The 14427-nt window shown below is 39.9% G+C and overlaps 1 pseudogene; it reads left to right on the top strand.

Annotated features, from left to right (window-relative positions):
- Positions 1-225: 225 nt before the first annotated feature.
- Positions 226-2273, top strand: LOC103117322 (large ribosomal subunit protein uL1-like; annotated as a pseudogene).
- The last annotated feature ends 12154 nt before the right edge of the window (positions 2274-14427 follow it).

Raw genomic sequence — 14427 nt, 5'->3', positions numbered from 1 at the left:
CTGTCTTTATCCAATAAATAATTTTAAAAAGATAATTTGAAAAAAGAATAGGAAAACTATCAGGAGAGGGGATGGGATACAGAGTCCCGGTGGTGAGAACTGTGTGGAGTTGTAGCCCCCTTATCCTATGGTTTTTGCCAGTGTTTCCTTTTTATAAATAAAAACATTTTTTTAAAAAACTTAAAAAAAAAAAAAGAATGTTGAGGGTGGAGTCAAGATAACCACATGAAGATGACACATAAGCTGATGCCCCTCAAGAAATCTCTTCAGATCCTGGCTTCTCTGAATGAAAGTGGGATTTCCAGTAGGAGAGAAGCTACAGAGGAGGGGACAAAGAGAAACCAAGGTGGAAAATGATGTTATGAACTGGCAAGAGGGTTCTGGAAAGGTCAGTGGCGAGTCTCCACTGCACCCAGAATCCTATCCCCCAGCACAGAGGTGACTTATTTAGGAGACAGGAGCAGCCAGTGAGACAGAGCCCTGTGGAGAGAAACTCCTCTGGGCAGATTGCAAAACTGAACTTCCCGGACAGTGCATCTTTTGTCAGAATACAGGGGATATGGCTGTGACCTTGCTTGACTTGAATTGAACTGCTGATAGCCCTGAGCAACCTGGCAGGCTGACCAGTCTGCCGACTGAAACAACCAGGCAGCCACCCCTTGAACTTAGCTTGTCAGTCACCACTGCAGTGGAGAATTGGAGAAATAGGTTCTTTGGGAACTTGGGGAAGCCTCATCAAACCAACATCCTCCCCAACATGTTCTTTTAGTTTGTAAATTCGCTCTCTGGCTCTCTGACAGCCTCTGTGCATAACTATCACGCTATCTACCCTTACCCCAAATCCATATCTCGATGAACAGAAAAGACATAAAAAATTCAGGCCTTCCTTATTATTCCTTTTATTAATGTAACATGCAAAACTGCAAATTAAATGGTTCTTACCCCTGATCATCCTTTCCAAATTCTCCTATTCACCTTGCCTTTCTCTCAAAGGAGTACACAATTTGAAAGAAAATGAAGAGCAGCCTGAAACTGATTACATCAGAAGCTACTGAATATAACATAATCTTATTTGATTTTCATAGAACTTTCATGCTTCCTCTAGCCCTAAACCTCTTGAGCTGAAACTTCACATCTTTTTCTCAGTCCTTATGCCCTTGTTTTATAGTACATTTATTAAATTGCTTGATTGCAAGAACTCTCCTCTGATTACAATGGCACACAGTTACATAAGACACACACACAAAAAAAAATAGAAACTTCTAGAACTTCCTGGCCACAGCTATGCACAAGATTTTCCCTAAAAAGTATTTTCAAATACCGTTTTTTGAAACATCCAGAACAACTCATGAAATAAGGCTGCAGGGACTATGAAATGGCAATATTTAATGATAATAGCAGTGACTTAGATGGAGTTCAAATCACTGTAGATTCAGTCAGTTTGTCAGTCAATGCACCGCTATGCTAGATCATATAAGTAATACAAAATAAGTTTGGAAAAAAAATGCCACTCTTTTCCTGTGGCAGTGGAACTAAGCACCATAAGCAGCAAAGTACAAGGCAGTGTGGGAAGTCCTTCAAAGGAACCAGCACAAGTACCAGAAGTCCTTGGAGATTTTAGAGGTGCAGGTCAGCTTAAAGAACCATGACCCCCAAAAGGACAGGTGTTTCTCAGACACCATCAGGCTTCAGTCCACCCCCCCAAGTTCTGTGTGTATCCTGGGAGAACAGTAGCACTGCAATAAGGCCAAGATCACGGACATTCCTCATAAGGATACCGAGGTGCTGAAGAAACTCAGGAGGACTAGGGAACTGGTCAAGAAGCTAGCCAACAAGTATGATGCCATATTGGCTTCAGAATCTCTGATCAAGCAAATCCTCAGAATCCTGGGCAGAGACCTGAATAAGGCTGGCAAGTTTCCATCCTGACTGACCCACAATGAAGGATATAACGGCCAAAAATGATGAAGTCTACAATCAAGTTCCAGATGAAGAAGATGCTGTGTCTGGCAGTGGTTGTTGGGCACATGATGATGGCGGGTGATGCCCTTGTATACAGCATCTATTTAGTTGTTAATTTCCTGGTGTCGTTTTGCAAGAAGAGTAGGAAAACCATCTGGGCTTTATACTGTGGACAAGGCCCAGAGCCTGTACTAAATCATAATTTAATAAACTCCAATACTGCAAATAATAATGCCTACTTTCTAAAGATTTTCTGCTTCTTCAGACTTAGAAGAGATATGGTCTTGCTGTACCTGGTGAGCACTTTATGAAACACAATAAGTTGTTCAGATTTATTTAAATGCCATTAAGCTTCAAGAAAAGAAAGAAAAGAAAGATCCCTGGAGGAAGACTTCAAGAGTAAGGAAGATATTGGTCCTTGAAACATCTCTGTGGTAGTGAACCTGGAGGAGCAAACCCAATTTCAAAGCCCCCATCCCCACTCACAGTGGGGCAGAGCTTCCTGAGTGGTGAAACTGTGCTGCAGGTGTCTCTCTCTTTCCATATCTTCCAGTTCCCTATAAACCTCTATCTCTACCCAGTAAAAAGTTAAATTATATATACATATATATATATAACTGCTTGTATTGCTTTTTAATTTTTTATTATCTTGATTTATTTATTTGATGGAGACAGCCAGAAATCAAGAAGGAAAGAGAGCGACAGAGACGGAAGAGAAAAAGATATCTGCAACACTGCTTCACCACTCACAAGGTTTTCGCCTGCAGGTGGAGACCTGGGTCTTGAACCCTGGTCCTTGAGCATTGTAACATGTGCACTCAACCAGGTGAGCCACCACCTGGCTCTCCTGTTTGTATTGTTTCCTCTCGTCCCTCTGAGATCTGTGTCCTGATGTTTGGGGAGTGAAATCTAAGGCCAGATTGACCTCAAGTCTCTTCCAGAGATTGGGAGATAAGTGCCCAGAGACTTGAGAAATTAAAAAAAACAAACATTTGACAGTTACTCTCCTTTCAAGACCACCCAGAACTCCCAAAGCCTACAAGTAGCTGAGAAAGGAACACCACACTGCCTGTCTCTTCTGTTAAGAGGGAGTCAACTAACTCCCCCTATTCCTTTTGCCTCTGTTATCTCTGTGTGTTCCAACTCTCTAATAAAAATATAACTAGTTGTCTCTAGATGTTCTTAAGTAATTTTGGTGAGTTGACAAGGAAGACCCAGGCCAGGAAACTATAGTCTTTGGTTTCTGAGAAATTGGGAATAGAGGGCAACTTAATCAAGGCTACAAGGAAGTGACCTGATACCTGTGTCCCTCACTAAAGGATCCACATTCACAAAAAGATGCTATCTCTTCATTCTTCTTACCTTCTCTTACATCCTGAGGCTGAAAACTGAGATTTCTCCCTGTCCTCTCCAAACTCTAAAATCGTTTACCCCTGACTTATCTTACCTTTCTCTATACTCACATCTCTTTGGGGGGAAAGAGTAGACTTTCTAATTTTCTCTCTCATGAGAGAGAAAAATCACTGAAAATCAGCTGTATTTCAGCTATCAGCCTTTCAGAGGAATCTCACACTCATCTCTTTTTTAATCTAAGCACTTTTTCTCTCTTTCCCTTAGAATTCAGTCTATACTTCTCAAGTCTACACTTAACAGGCCAAAGAAATTAGGGGTGTTCTTTCCCCTGCTGTCTGTGTTTAACAGAAAATGTGGGAGTCTCACTACTGGTATAATGTCATGAGAACTTCTGGCCACTAGGAAGACCCTGAGCAACATTTCCTGGTGACTCCATGTCTGTTCTGGAATCTCAGGACTCCCTGACTAGGGCCCCCGCTGGTTCTAGATGCTAGCAGGATGCCGACCAGACTTCCCTGGACAGACAACCCCACCAATGTGTCCTGGAGCTCCACTTCCCCAGAGCCCCACCCTACTAAGGAAAGAGAGAGACAGGCTGTCAACGCCCATGTTCAGTGGGGAAGCAATTACAGAAGCCAGACCTTCCACCTTCTGCATTCCACAATGACCCTGGGTCCATACTCCCAGAGGGATAAATAATAGGAAAGCTATCAGGGGAGGGTATAGTATATGGAGTTCTGGTGGTGGGAACTGTGTGGAGTTGTACCCCTCTTATCCTATGGTTTTGTCAATGTTTCCTTTTTATAAATAAATAAATAAATTTTTAAAAGGCAGTAAATGTGACAATAGCCATCCCATCAATCAACATCTCCTTAGTAAAGTGATACTAAAGTGGGGGAATAAAATAAATGAATATTTGATTCATTATATAAATCAATGTTTTTAAAAAAAAAATCAGTGAATGTTAAACACCAGAAGAATGAGAGATTGACTAGAGTTGAAGCAATGTTTAGTGAAAGGCTCGTTAGACACAATTATATAGGCAAGGAAAGTTATTGAATCTAATGACTAAGAGTAAAATAATACAAGAGGAATTTTTAGGAAGATGGATTGCCAGTTGTATTTGTGATTACTTGGATACCAGAGATGCCTGAGTCAGGAAGACCAATTAGGAAGCCACTCTAACTGAAGGGAAGGTCAGCAAAATGGGACGAGTGTGCCATGTAGGTGCAGAGAAAGCATAAACAAGCCCTCCAAAAGACATTCTGTATACTTTCCAGCTGTTACGGCTGTTGTGACCATTAAAAAAAAAATTATTAAATTATTAGGTTACATTTTTCTATGTAGCTAAATGCTAAATGTTAAATTGAAGCAAGTTATTTTCTCCACCGTGTGTGTGTGTGTGTGTGTGTGTGTGTGTGTGTGTGTGTGTGTGTGTGTTGGGGGTGTGGGGAGGGCTGACTCAGATTCTGTGAAAACTATGGTGTGTCTCAGACGGGGTGTGGAGAGAGAATGTAGGAGAAAGGTAGAAGGGGCTTTTGGTTCAAAGGTACAATAATTGGTGGTAAGCACAGGGAGGAAATAAGTGTTTTTTTTATTTCTTTATTGGGGGATTAGGAGTTTATAGTTGACAGTAAGTACAATAGTTTGTACATGCATAACATTTCCCAGTTTTCCACATAACAATACAACCCCCACTAGGTCCTCTGCCATCATATTCAAGGACCTGAACTTTTCCCCCACCCCAGAGTACACCAGATGTTTTGTCTTATAACTAATGAATGTATAGTAAGAAACCAAGTTAACACAAATCACTCTTCTAAATTTTTAAATTAGGTGATGCATAAGTGAGATTGTTCCAAAATTAGATTTCCTTAGTTTAAAAAAAAAAAAAGAATAAATTATCAACTTTTCATTAACATAGATGAGTTGTTTCCAGAATCTGGATAAAGAAGTCAGGTGAAATGGTTACAGTGATATACCCTTCATATTACTAAGACTCATTTTGATAACTCCTTCATATATCACTTTTCTCTCTATCATGTCAGTGAAATCTAGTGACATTATATGTCTTTTTTTTCCCAAGGGAAAAATCTTTATAAGCTCCTTATAATCTCACTCTCAGAATTTCTGCCCTACTACTGTGGCAATATGAAATGCCAAGCTCGTGTTTGAAAATACAGGTTACTTTCAATAAGGCAACTGTACTACAGAGCAATCAATTTTCAGACTTCAATGAGATTTAGACACTCTTGCTTCAATAGAAGACTGTTATTAAGCCAGCTACCTTTTCTAAAAAGTATTTCTGTTGATATTAAAAAAAAAAGACCTTATTCTCATTTCACCAAACCATTTTGAATCCTGTTGCCTTGACAACAAGTAGCATATTATATGATTCATGAAGACCATAACAGAAATACAGCAAATGAGTACAGCACTTCTCATCACTTATGAGTTTACAGATGAAAGATTTGTGACACAGTGATAAAATGTTTACCAACAGCATATGGCTTCATTGAAGTGCCTCAGAAAAGTCAAAAGTATTTTATTTAAGATGCAAATAGCCTAAATGTGACAGTGTTATTCATTTCTAAAATTAAAATCTAAATTTCCCTAGCCTAGTGAGTGATGTACTAGTTCATTCTCATTTTACAGGTGAATAAACTGAGGCGCTGAGTGTTTAACTGGTTCATGGTCAGAGTTAATAGATGTTCACGCCTGATTTCACTGGGTAGTAGCTTGGGTCTGCGTTCTGTTACTGAGTTAGTTACCTGCTGTTTACATATGACCAAGGATGATCTGTGACAAAATTTGACATTTGAATCAAATGTAATCTTCAGGGAAAGAAAACAAAGTCAGACAGATGACTTTCACATCACAAAGGCAATTACTGTCGTACAGGAAGAAAGTGTCCCACTTTTGTTCCTCTGTTCCTTTTGACTTGATCTTTGTGTTGAAACCAGATAGGAAAAAAAAAAATGACTAGCTAACATTTCTTGAAAGAATCATGTTTTTGAGACCCTTATCGAGTATAACAGAAAAGGCATTTGGAGGGGGGAATGTCAGCTCAGAGCTGACTTTTTCAGGTAAAAAGAAAGTTAGAGAAGAGTTAGACAGAGAGGTGGGGGAGGGGAGATACCACAGCACTAAAGTTAGGAGTGAAGCTACAATTAGCTACAATTTTTGAGAAGTTCCCACTTTTATATTATTTCTACTACTACTACCACCACCACCACCACCACCACCAGAGTACTACTCAGCTCTGGTTTATGGTGGTGTTGGGGATTGAAACTAGGAACTCAGAGATTCAGGCAGGAATGTTCTGCAAAACCACTATGTAACAATAACACTATACAACAATCCCACTCTACCTGTATATCTAATTGTATCCATATTGTTTTTAAGCCAATTTGCATTCTCACCGACAGTGTATAAGGGTTCCCAGAGCTGGAGACTACCCAAATGCCCAGTGCCAGATGAATGGAGAAGGAAATTATGAATATATATATATATATATATATATATATTACAGAATACTACTCAAATTTAAGAAAAGAGGAAATCTTACATTTTGTTACAACCTAGATGGAACTGGAGAGAATAATGCTAAGCAGAGTACTTCAGAAAGAAAAAAAGACAAATACCAGAAGATCTCACTCAGCAAGCCAACTGACAAAGTCAAAAACACAAATGTTGCTTATTTGCCATTGTAGAACTCAGGGTACCGGGGAGGGGCTGGGAGAGGAGTGTCCAGCAGTCTGTGCTGAAGGGTGTTTTCAGCAGTGGGCAAGGTGTGTTTACACCTATTTGAAATAGGTGTGAAATTGTGGCTCTGAAGTAGTCTCCTTGATAGATAATTGTTGTCACACAGCAGGTGATAGGGTTTGGGGACATAATTAACATAGAGCTGAGGCTGCTGAATGTAATTAGCATACTGCTGACATCAGGCTGACAGACTTAAGTGAACCAAGTGACTTAAGCAGCAGCCTGCTGGGACTCAGTCTCTTTTCCTGCCAACTCTTGGTGCCTGCTCTCATCCCCAGGACCCACCATGCTGCCTCTCTCTTCCAGGAGACTGAACTCTGGAGGCCAAACTCTGGTAGCTAACTTATGAACACACTGGCCTGCCCTCGTCTCTTCTGTCCCCTTGCCTATTTTGCTGTACCTGAATAACTGTACTGTGCTGCGGTGTAATAAACCTATGATTTGTTGATTTGTCTCATACCTTGCACCAAGCCATGCCTAAAGTCTTTTATATTTTTTAATTACAGTAGATAATATTCAGTTTTTAAAGGAGAGAAAATTACATCACTAAGCAAAAAACTGAGTCTAGAGAAGTTTCTTTGTTGGTGTGTTTATCAGCTCAACTTTAGCAAACATGGATGGTGAAGAAACTAGTATTAATTTGGGGACATTAATCCATTATCCATTGGCTGCTGTCCAGTTAAACTTCAAGCTGCTGCAAGGGCTGGCTGTGGATATGTTCTGCTGCCACCAAAAACTTGAGTAGTCTTGCTACTCTACACCCTTCACGCTCTGCTTTCTGACTCCTGTTTTAATTACCACCCTTCTCTCATTTTCCACCAAGCTCACTTCTTTTATCCCCACTCTCAAAACCCCAGCCTAACTATCTGTAGGGTGAATACAGCTGTGATTCCTGAGACATTAACAAGAGGAAAAATAGAAGAAAAGAACAAGAAGAAGAGGGGAGGGGAAGGGAGGGCCAGGGAGGGGAATCAGGAATTCTCCCATGGAAAAATATTTCTCCCCCTCTCACCTATTCACATAGCTGAGCCTACTTTTGGAACTACTCTTAGTCATATCCCTTTAACAAAAACAAAAAACAAACAAAAAAAGATGGGAAAAATAAAATGTTACTAATGATTAGTAATGATCTCACTCCACAAAAAAGAAATTTTATTGACATTTTCATAACCACCCAAAATTATTTCATGGTTTTCAAAGACATTTTCAAATAAACACCGTTAAATTATAATGAATAGGTAATATTTTAGGAGAACAGGTGAATATAAGTAAGAAAGATACATATACTAACTGGGGTAAATTTACATATAAGCACATCTCATTGAGTTCTGTATTTTTTATAGATGGGCCATAAATTCATATTTATGCACCAATTCAAAGAGGAAAGCACTTTTGTTGCATTATTCATGGTCACCATAAAAAGAAATTATAGCAGCTTTTCAGAAGAACCCAAATAAATTTGGAGAGCACAAACAGAAGACAATGTCCTCCACAGGAAACACAGGAAAAAAGTCTCATCATCCAAATCTCATGCTATCAAAACTCACAGCAAGCTTTCCCACAAACAAATTCAAATGAGATATTCATCAAAGCAGTGAGTTCAGTGGATAAACACCAAAAAATGTGGAAAATACACAGGATCTACTAATTAGAAACATCCTAAGTCTTTATGTCGTCCTCTTATACATGAGAAAATAGATTATCTAGACTCAGAGAAGAAAAAAAAATCCTTGACTAATCACTGATCATCCTAGAGTTCTCCAATTCATATTTTCTGCATAGAGAACTTTTCGGGGTGAACTACATCTTTACTTCTCATCGAGACTGAACCCTATATGCTCTCCTATTCAGTGAAAGAAGCTAGCCACCTATAAATCACTCATAGAATCCATGAATGACAGAAGTACCCCTGTTTTCTAGACTGATGTGTTTTTCCTAACACATCAGTAGTCTGTTCTTGATTACATGTGAAAGAAGAGTGTCACAATGTTTAAGCTATGTCATTCATTTTAACTTCAAATCAACCTTCATAACTATCAGATACCACAACACGACACTCAGAATGAATCGCTGGTATGAATAAGAACTGATCCTAAACACAGTACATCACAGTTTAGTTTGTTAAGGACAATTCCAGTGAAGAAGAGGACGTTGGTGTGGGAGCCATAGTAAGGTAACTCAGGTGAAGGAACAGATCTCATTATGAACCCCTGGAATTTCAAAGATGAAAATGTGAGAGAGTATTCTTCACATCAAAAAATGCTCTATCTTAACTCATACCAAAGCCAGTCCTGAGAAAGTAGCTTTAAACATATATAAAAAGAAGTTGAATCTATAAATTCTCTGCCTCTCTCCCTGTCTATTTCCTCCTCCCTTCTCAATTTCTCTGTGTCTCTATCCAATACTAAAACTAAATAAGAATATTTTAAAAGCTGTATGGCACCAAAGACTTTGGGGAGGGTGAAACCTGGACTAGACATGATGTGCTGCCCTAAAGCAATGTACTTTGGGGAGGGAGCTGAAGGGAGGTGAGGAAAAAAACTTTGGGGACCTATTACATAATGAAATTGTATGCAATTGTCACTGATTGTACTATAAATCATTAACCCCCTCAAAAAATATTTAAAATTAAAAAAATTAAAACTAGTGAAAGGAAAAACTATATTTTAATTTGGCAAAAAATAAGTAAGTAAATAAATAAACAAATGATGAGATGGTAAGCTGAGTGTGGAAGATGCCCTAGTATTCAGGGATTAAATAAATTAAGTACATTTCATCAACTATTTCTAATTCACTCTACCATTCAAAACACAGTACACAGACAGTCCTATTTATTTTGTAGCATTCACGCAGTCAAAGATGCTTAAGAATTAAGTGAAAATAACTTTTATAATTCTGCATATAAACCGTTTCCAAAATTTTCCTTCAGAAATTTGCCTCTCAAAAAAAAAAAGAGAGATTTGTTTTCCCTCAACTGTTTTCACTGTCATAATAATTTTATTAAACTTAGGTGAATCCTCTCTTTCACTTTCTTTGGAGTCTTGTTAATTAGTGCTGAGTGTGAGGAGACCAGACAGATAAGCTGACAAATGACCAAAAACATGTTAATGGAGAACAACTCAAAATTCCCTTGCCACCAGTCAGAAATAATTGGTAGTTTCTTCACCTTTTCCTGGGAGAATGACAAATCAGGGGGAAATGCCTTTAAATGTAAAGGATTCTTGTCAGCTCTGGATCATGAAGTCTGGCAATTACCTTTTTCATGCTTATTTTAAAGGAAATACGGCAACACATTTGTAAAGGAAGACTGATCAAAGTTCTGAAGGGGACCGTCTGTCAAAGCCCACATCCCTCTGGGTCTAGCACAGCTGATAATACAGAACTGTGTCTTGGCCTGGCTGCTTCACAAAATTCACAACATCTAAGCAAACCACAGAGCTGGCACCAAGTTGCTGATGCACTTCATACAAGTAAATGCCACAAACAGAACAACCTGACATGATTTGGAAGGAAAAGTACTGACTAATTCTCTGCTGGGAAAAAGAGAAGCAAAGGCAGGCACATTTTTTAAAGTAGAACATGAAGAGGGAACAAACCTCTGTTTATTGTCCAGGATAAAGTCAGTTAAGTTTCCGGAAGACTCAAGCAGGACTGATTTACACAAAATGTGGAGTTGACATGATTGGGGAATCCATATGAAACGTTTTAGGACTGGCAACAACTAAAATCTCACTCTTGCTGTGAATTTCTTTAGCTAATGCCTCACTCTCACTCTATGCTATTAGCCATCCACTTTATCACTTCCTCATAATGTATCATAAAAATATGGCAATTTTTTTCTATGCTTTGTCTTGTATAGAGTTAACCTTTTGAGATCTGGGCTTTAGGCCCTGAAATTCATCCTATCTTTATTTTTATTTCTATAATTTATATTTATAAAGTGGAAATAATGGCAAGACTATAGGATAAGAGGGGTACATTTCCACACAATCTCTAACACCAGAACTCCATATCCAATCCCCTCCCCTGATAGCTTTCCTATTCTTTATCCCTCTGGGAGTATGGACCTAGGATTATTGTGAGGTGCAGAAAAAAAAGAAAATTGAAAAAAAAAACCTGACCAAACAAGTGAAAGACTTGTGTACTGAAACCTATGATAAAGAAATCACCTCCACAGGAGTCCTACCAAAACTAGCTGGTGTGGGGGTTGATCTTGTGGCTGGGAGAGTGCAGAGCAAACCCAATGACTCCCAGTCAAATCCCTGTTTCCATTGTTCTTTTTGGCCTCTGTTTGCCAGCCCAAGGGTGAATTATAAGGCTCTTCCTTGGTACTACCCTGACCCACCCCTGTCCCCCTCCTCCACCACCAGCCCAAAACTCCTACCTTCTCCTGAACTTCCCATGTTTAAAACAGCCTCCTTGCAGAACTCAAGCCAGGTGTTGTCCCCAAGTGCCCATCTTCTGAAATTCATCTTTAAGCAAGATTCTTACTGCTTTATTAAAATCTACATGTTTCTTTAGAAAATTAAAACTACCTCTTGAGTTAGGTATGAATATTGGAAACAAGGTACTACTTTCATTTTATATAACAGTGCTGTGATTCTGTCAGTAAAAATTATTGTATTTTGAGCACACAGAAAGTTGCCATAGAATCCCTTTTAATATCTCAACCTCTAATGAGCTATAAAAAACAATACATTTTAATTTAAAAATCACAGAATTAGTCTATAAAATGGAAATTGAGCCTGATTTCCAAATATTTGTCTCTAATGAAGGAAATTGTTACAGCTATTTGAGCATAATTATATCTTATGTACAAGAAATTACTTGGGCCATCTCAGTTTAAAAATTGAATGTTAGCTACTACTTTTAAAATGTCTATCTTGAGTAGTAAGATTTTTATTTTAAACACATGAAAAATCTTCTTTTCAAAGCTGAAAAACAACCTTCGTTTTTTAAAATTTTTATTTATAACATGGAAATATTAACAAGGCTATAGGATAAGGGGTACATTTCCACATAATCTCTAACCCCAGAACTCCATATCCAATCCCCTCCCCTGATAGCTTTCCTATTCTTTATCCCTCTGGGAGTATGGACCTAGGATTATTGTGAGGTGCAGAAGGTGGAAGGTCTAACATCTGTAATTGCTTCCCCACTGAACATGGGTATTGGCGCGTCTACTCACACTTCCAGCCTGTCTCTCTCTTTCCCTAGTGGGGCAGGGATATGGGGAGGTAGGGCTCCAGGAAACATTGGTGTGGTCATCTGCCCAGGGAAGGCAGGTAGGCATTATGGTAGCATCTGGAACCTGGTGGATGAAAAGGAGTTAAGATATAAAACAGAACAAATTGTTGACTAATCATGAACCTAAAGGCAAGACTATTGCAGGTGAAGATTTGGGGTCTCCATTTTGGAAAAAGCCAGTAGATCTATTTTAGGTACATTCCAAGGGGCCCATGACTTTACTAGCTTTTGCCTGAGTCTGACATCTAGCATGCAGGTAGACCCAGGTTACTGTCTGGGTAGATGGTGTCATAGTTGGAAAAAGGACTAGAAAGTTCCACCAGGGAAGAGAGTAGCTCCCAAACATGGAGAAAACATATAAATATTGTTAACTGTATATGCCCCATTGATTTGATTTGATCTGGGGCCCGTGTTCAGCACAGGAGCCTGTGTAACCTCTACACCCCTATAGGTCTGGGCTCACACTCTGTGGTCACAGCTAGGACCATGCCAGGCTGCACTAATTTCAGGACCCATCTTCCTGGGGGTAGGGGGTAGTACAGCCTCCCTTCAGAGAATGGAACATTGCCTACTACTGTTGATCCACACTGAGGGTAAGGTCCTATAAGGGGCCCACAGAGGGGTCCATTATGTTGTTTCTGATGGAGATGACCAGTGACAGTGCCAAGAAGGATCTGTTAGAGGACTAGGCCCACTATGTCTGTGTGGGAATTGCAGGGCTCCCTGAATAGGGCCTCAGGTGATGGGGTGGCCTGGTAATAATTAAAGAGTCATCTTGAAAGTGTCCCAGTCTTCTTCTTCTAGCGTTTGCCCTTCTTCCGTAGCCAGTCAACAGTGTCCCAGTGTCTTGCCTTTATTCAGCTTTTATAGTCCTTACTTTGTCTGACAAGGGGTTAGCTTTAGAGTGTTGAGGGACATGAAATGAAGGTAGTTGAGGAGGCTTATCTAGCTCTAAGTAGAAACTACTTCATTAGGTACTTTATGGTGCCTTTTTAAGTCTTTCTACTTGCTTGCTTCATTTATTGACTCTGCAAACTGTTGTGCTTTTGCTTTAATGTATATATTTTCCCTAACTTTTGGATTCATGTGTACATAACCCTATCTCATGGGCCCTGTTCTACATCTAGGTTTTGAGGGTTTGTTAAAAAATGCACCACCAGGGGGTCGGGCGGTGGCGCAGTGGGTTAAGTGCATGTGGCGCAGAGCGCAAGGACCGGCGTAAGGATCCCAGTTCGAGCCCCCGGCTCCCTACCTGCAGGGGAGTCGCTTCACAGGTGGTGAAGCAGGTCTGCAGGTGTCTGTCTTTCTCTCCCCCTCTCTGTCTTCCCCTCCTCTCTCCATTTCTCTCTGTCCTATCCAACAATGAACAACATCAACAATGGCAATAATAATAACCACAATGAGGCTACAACAACGAGGGCAACAAGGGGGGGGAAATGGCCTCCAGGAGCGGTGGGTTCATGGTGCAGGCACCGAGCCCAGCAATAACCCTGGAGGGAAAAAAAAAAAAAAAAAAGAAATGCACCACCCAAAACACAATTAAGGAGTCCTATGAGCTAGTAAAGATCTCAGCAGAGTAATGAAGCTGAGGGGTTGACATTCCACGCCTGGCGTCTCTGGACACAGTCAGAAGTGAAACATGCTGAGGTGGCACTGGTTGCGTTGCTTAGGCTGGGATCTGCAGAGGCAGTATCAGTTGGTATGAACTGAGAGAAGCTTGTAGGAAAGTGAGCCCCACCATAGACATTCCAGGAAAATAGTTATTCTAATAAAGTACATACCTGACCATGCATGAAACCCTCTTTCGTTTCAATCCATGGTACAACGTGGGAGTACCACAGCACTAGGGGAAGCTCCAAGAATGGCAAAGCCATGCTATGGGGTCTCTCCCTCTCTGCCTGTTGTAAAAAGATTGAAAAAGTCAGCACAGGAACAATGAAAACACCAAAGCAGCAAACCAAACACAGCTTCTTCACAGGAAGAAGTGCATCAGTTCCTACCCTGCCAAACACAGTACATCTGGTCCTATTACAGTTTTTGCCAAATTATTTCTGGGTTTTGAAAAAGTTTACGTTTTATAATTTAACCATTACTTTCTGA

Source organism: Erinaceus europaeus, chromosome 18 (assembly GCF_950295315.1).
Source record: "Erinaceus europaeus chromosome 18, mEriEur2.1, whole genome shotgun sequence".
Taxonomy (NCBI): Eukaryota; Metazoa; Chordata; class Mammalia; order Eulipotyphla; family Erinaceidae; genus Erinaceus; species Erinaceus europaeus.
This window is presented reverse-complemented; position numbering and strand designations above follow the sequence as displayed.